The sequence below is a fragment of the Pungitius pungitius genome, chromosome 4, assembly GCF_949316345.1.
Source record: "Pungitius pungitius chromosome 4, fPunPun2.1, whole genome shotgun sequence".
NCBI lineage: Eukaryota > Metazoa > Chordata > Actinopteri > Perciformes > Gasterosteidae > Pungitius > Pungitius pungitius.
In genome coordinates this window covers 16,783,074-16,797,441 of record NC_084903.1, presented here as the reverse complement: position 1 = coordinate 16,797,441, position 14,368 = coordinate 16,783,074, and the positions used below count along the sequence as shown (strand labels likewise).

At 40.9% G+C, this 14,368-nt stretch overlaps 1 protein-coding gene across 1 annotated transcript in view; it reads left to right on the top strand.

Annotated features, from left to right (window-relative positions):
* Positions 1-3,119: 3,119 nt before the first annotated feature.
* Positions 3,120-14,368, top strand: part of esrrga (estrogen-related receptor gamma a) — a 110,059-nt gene continuing 98,810 nt past the window's right edge. Inside the window, exon 1 of the mRNA XM_062561811.1 lies at positions 3,120-3,174. The gene's annotated coding sequence lies outside the window, so the exon portion shown is untranslated. The remainder of the gene's footprint in view (positions 3,175-14,368) is intronic.

Genomic DNA, 14,368 nt, shown 5'->3' with positions numbered 1-14,368 from the left:
AACTCTGCACTAGTCCGTGTTCTGGTTTGAAACTATGAAACTCATGTGACTCATTAGTCAAGAACCGTAGAATTAACTGAGCTTACACTGATCCTCTACTCTCCTCTGCACTAAACTCACCTCTTCTATCTTCAACTCCTCCTGCCCTCTAGTTCTTAAACTGCTGAATTGGTAACATTTTAGAAAAATCTGCTAGAAAGTGTGTGGGTAAACTGGACTGCTCTTTGTTTGTTTGTCGCCTCTTTCTGCATTTGCTCCGTAGGGACCATTTTTTGGAAATGGCTTTGGGGAATACTTCCTTTTTTGTAACCTCCATTTCCCCCCCCTTCTCAAAAAGTCAAGAGTGCTTCAGTATATTTTCTTCTCATCATCTAATTATTTCCCCATGTCATTAATTCTCTTTTTGGTCCTACTTGTATCCCATCCACATTATTTCTGGACCGATTGTGCAGAGTTGACCAAGCTGTCAATCCATATTTCTTTGAATTATGTTTTGTATTTTGAGCTTTTTTTCGTAATCCTAACCTAGTACAAACATTACTCTTAGTCTGTTGCTTCATAATAGTTTTGTCATTTTTTACCGCCATAAAGCATTTGATGCTTCCCCAGCTGCTGCTGCTTCACAGCATCTGTTTGTTATCCCGCTGCAGGGCTCCGTACCATCAGGACTGTGGTCTGAGCGCTGATGTCCTGGAGTGGCACGTTAGTTTGGTCACTTTGCTCTGCATTCCTTCCTCTTCTCTTCTCTTCCGCCCTCCCTTCCTCTTCCCTCTAACTTCCTCGTTCTCATCCTAGCCGACACTCTCTTGAAAAACGAGCAAAGCCCTTCTTCTTCTTCTTCTTCTTCGCGGCGGCTCAGAGAATGAGCTCTGCCTCACGGCTGCAGACCTGGAGAGGATCGAGAGGGTAAAAGGGAGGAATAAAGAGGAGCGTGGAAAGCAAGCGACACACTTGCATCTGCTGTGGGACCGTCCTGCAATTGAGGGGGGGAAAAAAAAGGAGAGAGGCAGAGAGTGTTCCAGAGTGAGAGGAGAGGGAGAGAAAGCGGAGAGATGTCAGGCTGCTGTGTCCTTGAGAACTGCACCACAACTCTTTGAAGAGAGCCGAGAGACGGTGTGAGTAATGTACGTCTCAGCGGGACATGAGTGTTTTATGTGTGTGTGTGTGTGTGTGTCTAGCATGGTTGTATTATTTGTGTGTGTGTGTGTGTGTGTGGGGGGGGGGCGGCTGGTGTAACCTGCTGCTCTATGCACGCCAAACTGCCAGGCTTACAGTGAAGGGGTTTTGGCTACCAATCTCCTCTGCTATTGTCTGCCCGCCTAAGTGTTGCTGACAGGGGATTATGGCAAATACAAAACGCCGTATGGACCGAGGAAACGCAGTGCCAAACTTCCGAGACATGCGCACGCATGCATGAAGCTCCACGTTGAGAGCTCAGTTTGGCTGTACTCGCTTTTCTGTGTGTATGTTCCATTTTTTTTAATCTGCACCATTAACTGTTCATTTTGAAGAGCAACAGTAATGTTAGTATCCTACATGTTCATACGCTATTGCATCTTGCAGCAGAAATGGAACCACCTGTTACTAGGTATAGAACTACTGTCCAGCTGCCGAACTACTTTGAATTCATCAACTTGTCGGCTTGTGTGGTTTAAGTGCGTTTTAAACCCTGTGATGTCTCCCGATCAGGACCAAGCAGTGTGTCCCATTGAACTATTTGTATCTTATGATAGGCCGCAAGCCCCGCAGGTCGTCATGGAGCTCAGTTGGCTTACCCTCATGAAAATATAATGAGTCAATATGTCACTCATGTTTCCAAAGTCGTGATGAGCCCCGTTATTGAAGACCCGTGCCAATTTATTGCATTAAGTGTAAAACGGTTGCGATCATGATGTACACAGGCAGCAGCAAAGCACTCTTCTCTCAGTCGAAAGGCATTCAAAATCCTAGGTAGCTTCAAATCGGACTGTGATCTAAAAATGTTCTGCATGCATCATGATTTATGAAGCAATGTGGATATCACATGTCCCGTATCATCAGCAGTGTTTGATCATTCGTGGAGAGACAAGTGTTCCAGAGATCACACTCACTGGGATATCTTTAGATATGAAATTATAGCATACTAAGTGCATGTATAGCATACCGGGGGATGTATAGCATTTCTGACTTGCAGCCCAGTTGTGAAAAACCATATCAAAGGATTCACATGAATTAAATCATCATCACTCTTGTGTCTTAAATTGCATAGATTTAGCTTTGGAAACCTGTTATACTGTATAAATACAGCTGATATTTTTGATTTGACAAACCTTTAAATATATATAAATGAACATAATTTGTTTAGCATATTATTGTATTTACATCATGGTATATTTCTCAGCATGAATCCTATCCAACTATTGCTCTCAGCATCAATGAACTGAGAGGAGGAACAGCGCAGAGTTGATGTCGTCCACACACACTATATATATTTAGACTTTAGAATCTGTCCCCGGGGTGAGCATGTAAGTGTGTAGTACGTAGTGAGATTGTGTGTGTGAGCATGTAAGTGTGCAGTACGTAGTGAGATTGTGTGTGTGTGAGAGCATGTAAGTGTGCAGTACGTAGTGAGATTGTGTGTGTGTGAGAGCATGTAAGTGTGCAGTACGTAGTGAGATTGTGTGTGTGTGTGTGTGTGAGCATGTAAGTGTGCAGTACGTAGTGAGATTGTGTGTGTGTGAGCATGTAAGTGTGCAAATGTTTGGGTGTGCATGTCCGTGTGGTGCAATGTGTTTTAGGCCATTCCAGCCAACCGATTAAGGTCAGTCGCTCAATAATTAAAGCATGTCACTGGTTGGTGCACCAGTTGGGTCAACCAATCAGAGGGACTGGTGTGAGATCAGAGTAAATAAGAGTCAGAGTGACGGCCGACAGAGAGAAGATGTGGAGAGACAGAGCCTCAGACACGTGTAAAGAGATATGAAAAGTTTAAGGAATGAAATACGTTTTCCATTCGACTGTTTTCTGATCAACACTCCTGAAGTTATGATGGTCAGTCTTGTACTCTGCCATGCAACATGTGTACTATTCTTTCACTTATTTCAGTCCTAATCAAACAAGAACTATTTCTTTTGTTTTGCAGTTTCTGAAGACTGAGCACACCTCACAGCAGTTACCTGACTTGAAGAATAGAAGGTAAGAAAATCAGAGATAACATACATATACTTATTTTTAGGTTAAATAGCCAAGACGGAAAATAAGTTGCAATACATAGTTTAGGTTTAGCATCCCGAGGTTAAGCATCATCACAGCCCAGGGGCCAACTGAGGCCTTTCTTTAAAACACTCTCCATGTACTCTCTGCACATCTGAAACATATAACAGTCACACACAAGTCACTTACTTGTTAACTAATAAATCATTGGGTCTCGGCTAGATGGACACGGAGTTCAGCCAGCTAATTGCACAAGTGGCTCAATTTTATTCTGTTGGGCCAAAACCACAGCTCAATCTGCAGCTGTTGGCTCAAAATTGCAGCTGTTCCCACCAGCAGTTGTGTATGCTGTCATTTGGAAGTCAATGGCATATCTTCTTCTGTTCGTACTTGTCTATTTGGCTGTAGAACTGTCTTTGGTCGGGCTGTAAGTGTTGGAAATGACTCAGTTTGTTAGTGCTGCGTGTCACCCATTTTCAGGTTGTTTAGTCTATGTGAAACATTAGATAAATCATTTAGTTGAGTTTCAAATGTTTGGCAGATCGTTTTCACCGTTTTCAGCAATCTGAGGTTATTTGACTTTTCAACAACCAGATGACTTTATACTATTACCCTCATGCCTTTGATAACATCTGGAGCATGTAATCTTATCGCAGACGCTGCCTAATGTGAACTTCTATCTGGAAGTCTTTCTGGATGATGTGAGATCCTATTAATACTCGATGCAGTGGCTGCTAACTGCCAACCCGCTTGTTCACACACACACACACACACACAATCACACAGATTGGTAACCAGAGACTTGAGGCTTCTCAAACACTTCAGGCTGAAGTCTGAAGGCCCTGATTATGTAATTAGGGACACATAACATTGGTGAAATCACTGCAAACAGGACATGATTTAATATAAAATGGATCAAGGAGATATTGTTGTGGTTAAGTTGGTTTTTCCTTCTTTGTTTTTTCTTCTTCCCACCCTTGGCATCGTCATTTCGTCTTCTCATCAACCTTCTTTAAAGTTGTCGTGTCTGCCCTGTCTGGTGTCTCACTGTTCTCTATAAGCCTTCCGTATTTACTGCTAATCCTTTTTATGCTTCTCTCTGCCAGAGGCCCCAGTGAGATCCTGTAGATTTAGTCAGAAGTTGATCTCATGATTAGTATTCAGCTGTCAGAATGCGTCAGTCAACTTTTGGAGTCGATCCCCATTAAACTCTTAATGTATACCTCCATGGTGTAGTATGTGTGGGATCCGCCTCAGGATGTATGCAGCCACATGTTCCTCGAGGGAGAGCCCGGTTTGAATTAATGTAGATACATATCCACGCTCCTCCCGATTTCCCAGGAAGTCGCCCTCCATCATCTTAAACGACATTAAAAAGAGCTGGAGACAGATATATGCATGAATTAATTGGCTTGAATAGGAGTATTTAGAAGCTTAATCCAAGGGGATTAACACGAGCAGCCCTCTCTGGATTTAAGCTTCTGTGCGTTCTCAGCAGAGGATTGTTTCATTTCACTTCATCCTCCTCCTCCTCACATGCCACCACCTTTAGTTCTTAGTCAGTCAGCCTCTAAAAAGCTGTCAAGTGTAGGATTAGCATTGTAGAATACCACTAGATAGCTAATTGCCCTAATAACCTTTAAAAAAACTATAATCATGATTTTTATTGTGAGATGTTTTAGCTCAAGTGCTTGTTGGTGCCTTTCTGCTTACTACACACAAAGATGCCACTGTTATTACAGGATTAGTACAAGACATTAGTCATTATAATCTTAATGGAATATTCCAATGATTTGTACAGCATTGTGTTTTTGAAAGCTCTTTGCAAAGCCACAGAGGATTTTTTAAAATATGATTACGTATGCATAGTTTGTCAAGAATAAACAGAACATAACGTAATGCAATATAATGTTAATGTACACAATTGGTTGAGGTTCCTTTTGATAAATAGTCATTACTCACCAGTATTGTTTGCATTTGATGGACACGTGATTCAGTATATAGTCTTTTATAAAAGTGTTGTTTACATAAAGTGAATATCTAGACTTACTAAGACAACGATTGTCTTATTTACAACTTTCGCAGCACGATTTCTCCTTTGGTCTTCTTGCCTTCTCTCCTTTCCTTTTCTCCTCTTCTGCCTCACATCTGTATCTTCCTCTTTTCTCTGCACCTGTCTCTCTCTTTGCTCACTCCTTTCTCCTCCTGTCGCCTCCTCCACTCCCCGTTCTCCATATAGCGCTCCTCTCTCCTCTTCAGTGTCTCCCCTCCTTCGTTTATAGGCATCCCACTGCACGTCTACGTGATACTGAGCAGATCAATGCCTATGGATTAGCTCATTGGAAGCCATTAGTTATGGGTTTTTATAAAGCTAGTCATTATTGTGCTTAATGTTGCAGAAAATTAAATTTAAAGTTGTGTACTGTGTTTTGGTTAAAAGTTGTTGATTCTTCCCCCTCTCACTCACTTACCAGCTGCTATTTTTCCTGCCTTTTTTGGATTAATTTTGCTGTGTGAGTATGTGTGCGTGAGGGTGTGTTTGTGCTTGCGCGCGCGCGCGCGTGTGTGTGTGTGTGTGTGTGTGTGTGTGTGTGTGTGTGTGTGTGTGTGTGTGTGTGTGCATGCATGCATGTATAAGTCACTAAAACTGAATGCCAACCTTCTGAAAGTACATAACACACACAGAGAGGTGCATTAGTGTCACGGTTAATAAACCATTTGGTCATGCCAAAGAAACATTCACGAAACTGGCCATGCAACAGCATGGCTCTGCCACAGTACTGCACACGTACTGCAGGATTTTTTCCTCAGTGTTGGCAAATTCCTCTGTGGTCAGAGTGTCTGTATTCAGTGGGTTAATAACTTAAAACTGATGGGTCATGTGTTGTTCCCCCCCCCCCCCCCCCCCCATACAAGTTTGCTCTCCTTTTTCAAAGAGAGTTGAGCGGCTGGACTTAATTTTCATAATTCATGACAAACTACAACCACGTGTCCTTTGCCCTTCCATACGTTCCGCTTAGACAATATCGTGTTCTCAAATTAATTCATGAAATGTAGACAAAATAAGTTGCTTTTTTCCTTTTTAATTTTGGGCTCAACTGGTCACTGCCAAAATCCCTTTGACCCTTCTCATCTCTTTCATCCCTTAAACCCCATTAGTGTAATTTTTCCCCTTTGTCCCAGTTCCAATCCTCCCACCTCTCTTCCCTTCTTTCATACCACAACAACCCCCCCCCCCCACCCCCATCTTCCTCCTTGTCCTACCATCACTTTCCTTTCTTTTCTTCCATATCCCTCTGGTCCCCCCTCTCTTCACTGCCTCTACATCCTCCTCTTGTCTCCCCATCCCGAATCCCTCTCTGCTCCCCCACATCCACATCCTCTCTAACTAAACAATAGATGCCTTGGGCTCTGCAAGATCACTTCCCATATCCCACCCTTACACCCCCCTCCATGACGATATGCAGAGTAGGGCAGCAGCCTTCTTTTGTTTAGCTTAGTGCAAATGAAAATTGCTAATCAATTTTTACCCCCTCTTATTTCATGGCGTGTAGTTCCTGCCCCTCCCCTACCAGCTGTCTATGCGTAGTTGAAGCGCAGGGCTGAAAGCTTCATTAGCAGGAGGACAGCATGTTTTCCCCCTCAGCACTGTATTCGTGAAATTGCTAAATATAGATTGGACATTGCTTGGTGTTAGTTATTGAATTAATGCAAAAAGATACTTACTTGTGATCGTCTTTTTTTGACAAAACCATAGAACTGAATTTGTATATGATTGAAATGATGATAAAAATGATTATTAAGGCATCACATTACAAAATTAAATGTATTGAATGTTTTGCCCTCTAGCCAGGTCCTTCATAGTGCTTCCATGTTCTTAACTCTGTGAGCATAATTTTGTTTATACCTCTGTGTGTATTTTTGCATTTTCACACACCATTAAAATCACATTCACAGCCTGATTGTGATAATATGCTTTTAAAGCCAAATGCACTCTATATGAAGACTGCGTGAGTCAGGAGCGTGCCTCTATTCATACTGGCTTCATTTCAGCATTTCAAAATGTGAAATCAAACAAATCATGAGCAGTTTTAGTTCACTTCTCTCCTGCTTTTACTCAGTCAGCCCCCTTCTCTCTTTCTCGTTATCTAACTCTCACTTGTGCTCTTTGCCGCCATGGAGAGTAAAAAAAAGTCCTTTTGACACTGCAGGAAGAGCAGGGCCTTACTCAGATGAAATTGGTGTGTGAGCATCGTTGCTTTACACAAACTATGCAGCCACACGGGGGACACGTCCAGTCATGTGCCTCCACAGAAGGTTTCCCTCATCATTATGATTGGAACCATACATAGAATTAGACAGATGTTAAAAGCACAAGTGTTTTCTTGAGTGATTTATAATGCCAGCAGAAAAAAATAGTATCTATTTATCTCCGAGGGACCCATTATTAAAAAGTCTTCTTTGCCAACGGCGTCCGAGAACTTCCAGCACAGCTGACGTTTGCCTCCTCAGCATCAGAGCAGGGGAGCAAGATGCGGCTAATGCAGGCATGAAGTGCACAGGTCAGTCACATGGCCACAACTAATGTGATGGAAAAAGAGAGGGAGAGAAAGCAGTTGATACTGATACTGTTTTTATGTTTTTACCATACGTGTGTTTATTTTGGCCTAGTTTGAAGTGCTGGAGAGGAATAATCACACGCCACTGTGGTGAAGACTTACCACCCCTCTGTCAGAGAACATCATGCGCAGCCACTTCGGGCCGAACGGAAATCCTCAAGTTAACACTTAACTTGAATATCTTCTCAAATTCAAGTTAGAGGATTAAGTATGTTTATAATCTGGGCCCTCAAATTTGATTGTGCTTGTGATTTTACTATCAAATGTCAGCGTTGGAATTTAAGGACAGCCCAGTAAAGAGAGCTTAATACTGTCCACAAGCAGTAACACGACGTTCATCTTTTGCTATTGAAAGACACCATGTGCCACCCAACAATCATGAGTATGGTGGACCCAGGAAATGCAATCCCCCGATGTTATGATATTCCAGAAATGTATGTTATTCTGCCTTAGTATTTTAGGATGACGTGAACACTTTGAAACAACTGACAAAACCTTTTTTTCACATGCTAGGAGGCGTAAATACATGTTGTTTTTCTCTATTACTTTTGATACATTACTGTGATTTTAGATACCTCAATTTGCATATTATATCATATTAAAATATTGACTCTCACTCTGCACCACCATCTTGTTATTGACCCTTCGAGTTGCAGTCAGGAGTTTCCCCTCTCGTTCCGGATGATCATAGTTTCCCCTCTGCTTCCACTTATAGCTCAAGGGTCTGTTTGTCACCTTATTTCACGGTATCTAGTTGCCCTCAAGCGGGCTATTATTAACGCCGGTAAATATAAATAAATTGATACTTTCAATCCGTTAAGAAGACATGACTGCCTTAATTCAATCAGACCTACTTGTTAATGTCTCTTGGTGACAGGGACAGAAGTGGCTGTCTGAGGTTTGCTGGAACTTAAGAGACTGTGTGAGTTAAACCAAGGACACTGGTGGTCGCTGAGGTCTTTCCACTTTGATCAACATTGTTTGCCTACAGTGGTATTTTCATTAGAACCACATCGTACCACCAACTATTAACTTACATTTTAACTACAGATCACAACACAAATGGGTAGAATGGGCATAAGTTCAACAAGACCAAATGACAATGTTAACTTTGGAAGTCATTGAATCATTTGTCAAAATATTATTCTGGAGCTGGAGACTATAATAAAGGTGATCTACAAATATAGATTAATATAAAGATAAACGAAACGCATTGCAACGGAGATAACAGAAGTCCATTATCACAATCTATCCGTATTTGAGATTTTGCACATTCATAAGCTAAATGATTATTCTAAAGTATATCCACAAATAGAATGTGTGTGTGTGTGTGTGTATATAAAGTTACTTACAAATAACAGAAGAAATGTGAAACTTCCAAAGTTGTCTTTCTATGGTTTCTTTGTTGTGGAGATGAATCAAACAACTGACATGCAACCCCAAAAACCATCTATACTCAAATTTGGGTGTTGCAATCTCTTCTGGATTTTCCATCACCTGCTAGTTTTATTGAACACTGAAAATATCAAAAGGACTTTTTTTAACATTATTTTTCAGATACCTAGTAGAGTTGTTTATATATTCATCTCATCCTGTGTGTAAAATTAATTAAGTTTGCCGGGGCTGTGTTTTTATTAGGCAGAGGTTTGAAGAAAACAGGGAGAGAATATAGAATTGACATCAGTGTGTTTTTCATATGCTACAGACTGGTCATTTTCAGCTGTGTCACCCTGTGCACTCCCCGTGTGTGCGTGCACATGCATGTGCACGCTGCAGTGTGGTTTGAGCCCAGTGGAAAAGCAGGAAGAGTTGCTAATCCACCTGGCAGGCTAAGTAGAAAGGTTATTGATATTAATAGCTGACTGAATCAGAGTTTGTAAAAGAACATTTTAAACTTTACCCTTTCCGAAAGAGGGAACCCTAATGTATTGTGATTAAATTACATACAGTTTAGTTTGATATTGGAACTTTAAGTAGAGTTCATAATGGCGCAAATGTACTGTGAGTATCTAGTTAATATTTGCTTTTAGAGGAACTGATTGAGGCTTTAAAAGTTTTTTACATTGGCAGAGCTACGATGTTTAATGCTTTTTAGGAACATGAGTTATACATGGCACATTCATGAGTTATTCATGGCACATGCAGGTCAGCGTTCTCCCAATGAATGGGAAGGCTGTGTTTATTGACACATTGCAGTTGTCGGTCGGCTGAAAAGGGTTAAGGGATATTTTTAACATGCTGCATTACAGTCATCCAGAGGTAAGACAGGAATAGCTAGATCTGGACAGCAGTAGCGGGTCTAAAAGTGAACTGAGGCTGTGAGAGGTTATTTATAGCGTCCTGGGTCACATTCTGTCATCCACTTGTCAATCCTGAACCGTCAGAAATCCTGTGAGTTAAACCGTAAAGAAGACATAGATGACTGAACCATCTTAATTAGTTCATAAGAAATTTAGAGTCAGATCTGGCATTGGATTGTTGATCAATTTTGTTATGTAAAATAAGTCCTCTTTATGTGGCTGGTGTTCTTGATGTGTCTGTATCAGAAGCTGAGTGGCACTCACCGAGCAACAGTATTTGGTGGGTGTTAAAAAGAGGTTGTTTATTTTTACACACATTTCTTGCTCACCACCGGTTGTGACCTGGCGCGATTACATCAAAGCTACGACATAGCAAGGCCTTTCATGAGCAACTGCTGACCTTTGGAGGTTTATATGTCATAAGGGTGTGAGTTCCTTTTTGTTTAACGTGTGTTGTCACACCTAATGCGTGTACTGCAGGTCTTAATTTGTGTGTGTCTGTGCATATGTGTTTGTGAGCGAGATCAGTGGAGAGTCCAAAGCTGTCCTTAATCAGCTAGAAGATACCACAGCTTGTGGTCCAGTGGAATAAACACACACACACCAGCACTTCCTCCAGAAATAGACATACTATTCAAGTATCAAGCAACTATACTAAAAGAAAGCCGTAACATGTGAAGTTTAATACATTAATTGATCTAAATTGTATTATAAATGATAAAAAGCACCAGACCGAGGAGTTGAATGGGAGTAAATGCAGGAACAATACCCTCGAGGAGCAATAAACAGATTCAATCTCATCATGTTTGTCAAAGATAATTCATGTGATTGCCGGTAATGCGGTTTTACATGTTGGCATGAGAGCCAGTAAACCACAGAGACTGGTTGAGACTTGATATTTACTGCTCCCCGTTCTTGACAAATTTGATTTACATCAATAAAACGCAGTAAGTCAAGCGGTTGAAGAGGATAACTGCTAACAATACTCTTGAGTCATACAGGCATACACCGGCTTGAATGTATCTGTCAGATGCATTGGGGGGGGGGGGGGGCCCCGAGAGAGAGACGGAAACACACACTGACACAAAAACAGAGGCACTTCAAATGCATACACAAACACACATACAAGGTAATGCAGACATATGGAACACAAACATACAACATACACATAAATCTCAAATTCGTGTCCTTATCTACAAGAATTATTTAGCGTGTGTGTGCGTGTGTGTGTGTGTGTGTGTCCCTTCTCACTCCCTTGAGCACTCTCACCTCTCCACCCTCTCTCAACCTTTCCACCTCGCACATCCCTCTTGACTAAAACTAGGTCTTCCTCTTCTCTCTTTCCCTCTCCTGCCATTACTGTGCTTGCTCTCTCCATTTCTTTTGTTTTTTTTTATATATATATATTTCTTCCTCGGTGTGGAGATGCCCCCAGTGACCCTGTCCATGACCACTGACCTCAGGGGTAAATGCAAGGTCCCACCTCACCAGGAAATAAAGACATTAGTTTCCTCCCACCGTCTGACCCCGCTCACCTCCCTCGTCTTCCCTCACCCTTCCTCCATAACACTCTCCCTAAATCCCCTCTGTACCACCTCCTGTTCTGTTGGGGGGGTTGTTCCCCTCCCTTCAACCTCCCTCTCAACACTGTTTTCTCATTGTGTTCTCTCTCTCAGCTCGTCCCGTCATATTGTGGTACACAAAACAATGCAGCATCAACTTGTTCTATCTGTGCTCTCTTTTTAGTTCATTTAAGTCAGATGGGACAGGGATATCATACATGTAGTGATTGCACTTGGTCTATCTAAAATGTTTTTCATGTTGTTATTTAGAGTAATCTTTAAAAAAATGAAAAGCTATGTTATCTAAAAGAAACTGTCATGATTGTCAGATGATATACTGTTCAATGATATTCTGCATACAACATTAAAAGAGCCAAAATACCCTATTTTTATATTATAGAAGCTGGTGTTTTTGTCATACGCTATGGGACTAAAGGTTGTGCTTCTCAAATGTATTTTTTTTAATTCTCAAGTTAGTTGGTGATTGGTGTCGAATGTATCATCCCACTCTGACTGAAGAGACTCACACACACACAGTGTATTTTCTTTTTTACTTTGAAAATGCAAATGTTGCGGTCATTCTCAGTTCCTTTGACATCTGTTACAGATGCTCAAATCAAACCCCACACCCCCGTCTACAGCCTTCATTCCAAAACAGGAAGAGCTTTGTGTTTCGCAGAGAATTTCTCCCATTCTTATTTTCTGTTCGACTTGTCAAAGGCTTAATCTGCATGACTCAGCTTGAAACCATAGACCTAAATCAGTATGCAGCAAAAACGGGACGAATGGGACGTTGTATTTTAACCTTTCAATGGGAGCTTTTTCTTTCTATTCTCTAGGGATCGTTCTAACTGTACACTTGATTCTTGGTTTTCCCTTGAGATGCTGCGTCTGCTCCAGAGCTCTTCTCTTAGTGAACAATCTTTCTGCTGAAATTTGATTCTGACTCCTCCGCATTGTTTTCTTTGTCAGTCTATGCTATGATTCACTAATGATAGTGGGATTTTTTTTTTTGTTAATGTTAAGAATATATGCAAAAGGATTAATGCGCTGATTTCTCTACAGTATCCGCACCTAATTTTTCAGAATTCAGAACAACTCGTTTGTGTCTAGAAATCTAGATTAAACTGCCCACAATGTTACGGGTAAGATTCAACATTCAAATGATGTTTAAAACACATCGGCTTTCATGTCAGCCTGTTTGTAGTCTGCATATCTGCAAGCTAACAACAAACTCTTGACTTGGAAAGGAGGGCAAAATCTTTCCCAGACATAGACTTTGAAAAAGTGTTTGCATAGAGTTTTGTGAGGCAGCTTGTCTTTGTGTGGTTGGGGTTTATCTCTGTGTCTGCTTGTATATGAGACACCATGGTTTTATGCTTCTTTGCATGTGAGTCTGCATCATTAGTGTGTTGGTTTTTTCATCCACAGAGGGGAAAAAAGACCAGCTTTCCCATGAGACTGTTCTTCTTCTTCTCTGCCTCACTCCCTTGTTTCCACAAGGAGAGGAAACATTTGTCTGGTGCTGTACACGGCAGCAACACGAGTCACCTGCGTGCAGTGCTTTTGCTTTATGCATATTCATAACTTTTTACCATCTCAGGATATGGAGCATAAACACAGACGGAAAGCCGCGTACATACCTCATCCCTTCTCTCCCACCCCCTTCTCCGCTCTGAATCCCCCTCGCTTCCCTCAAAAGAGTTTGTTTGAACTTAACAGAAAACTAAAATGATTTACTTTTGCTACCGTATGAAGGAACATGAAGGTATGATTGTTTTCCTCTCCGTGAACATGTGGTTCATTTGACAGTGTGTATAATATATATATATATATATATATATATATATTTCTACCAGGCAGTGTAAAGATAAAATGTTGTTAAAAGCCCAGAGGACATGTCAGCTGAACTAGATCTTTGTGCAATGCATCCATGCTCCATTCTTGCTGTTAGGAGGATGAGCTCGATAGTTGTTTTGTATCCTTCTTCAGAGGAGGGCAGTAAGGCAGTAAGTATTGGCTCTAAAATATAACTATTTCTTTCAGTCTTAACTTTTACAACCACTCATTTAAATTAAAAGGCTGCACCTTGTAACCAAATATCTTATGGGAAGAATTGATTAACCCCCCAAAATATAGTGTCATACCACTACAAAACTAATTGACAGATTAATAAGGAAAGAAAAAATGTGAACACGAGATGGAAAGTACGTTTTTTAACTAAATGAGGGAACTGTTGAACAACTAGAATCATTGCATTTAAACATTTAGCAATTCATACCATCACAGCTAAACATAGCTAGTTGTGATTTTAAGATCAAATGGTGAGCTTAAGTTTCTATAAGAATTGGTTGTATCGGAGAGAATTGGTCATGAAAGATAATAATCTTCAACGTCATGTTTTATTTAACACTTTGACTTACGACAAGTGCCTGATGTTAGCGTTAAGAATAAATCAAAGTGGTCTTTAACTCATAATATTGGCAATCAATATATAATATTGGCAATCAACATTATATTTATTTTAATGTTATTCAGTTCTAGTCACTCATTGAGAAAAGAGCTTTACAATAGGTTTTTGTGTTTCTTTGTTTTAGTCAGAGATACTGAATTATGTCATTGAAGCCTCTCCTCCCAGACCCTCAGCACCATGGACAGGGCCTCCCTGGTTGGTGACTGTAGGAATTGCAGGGGC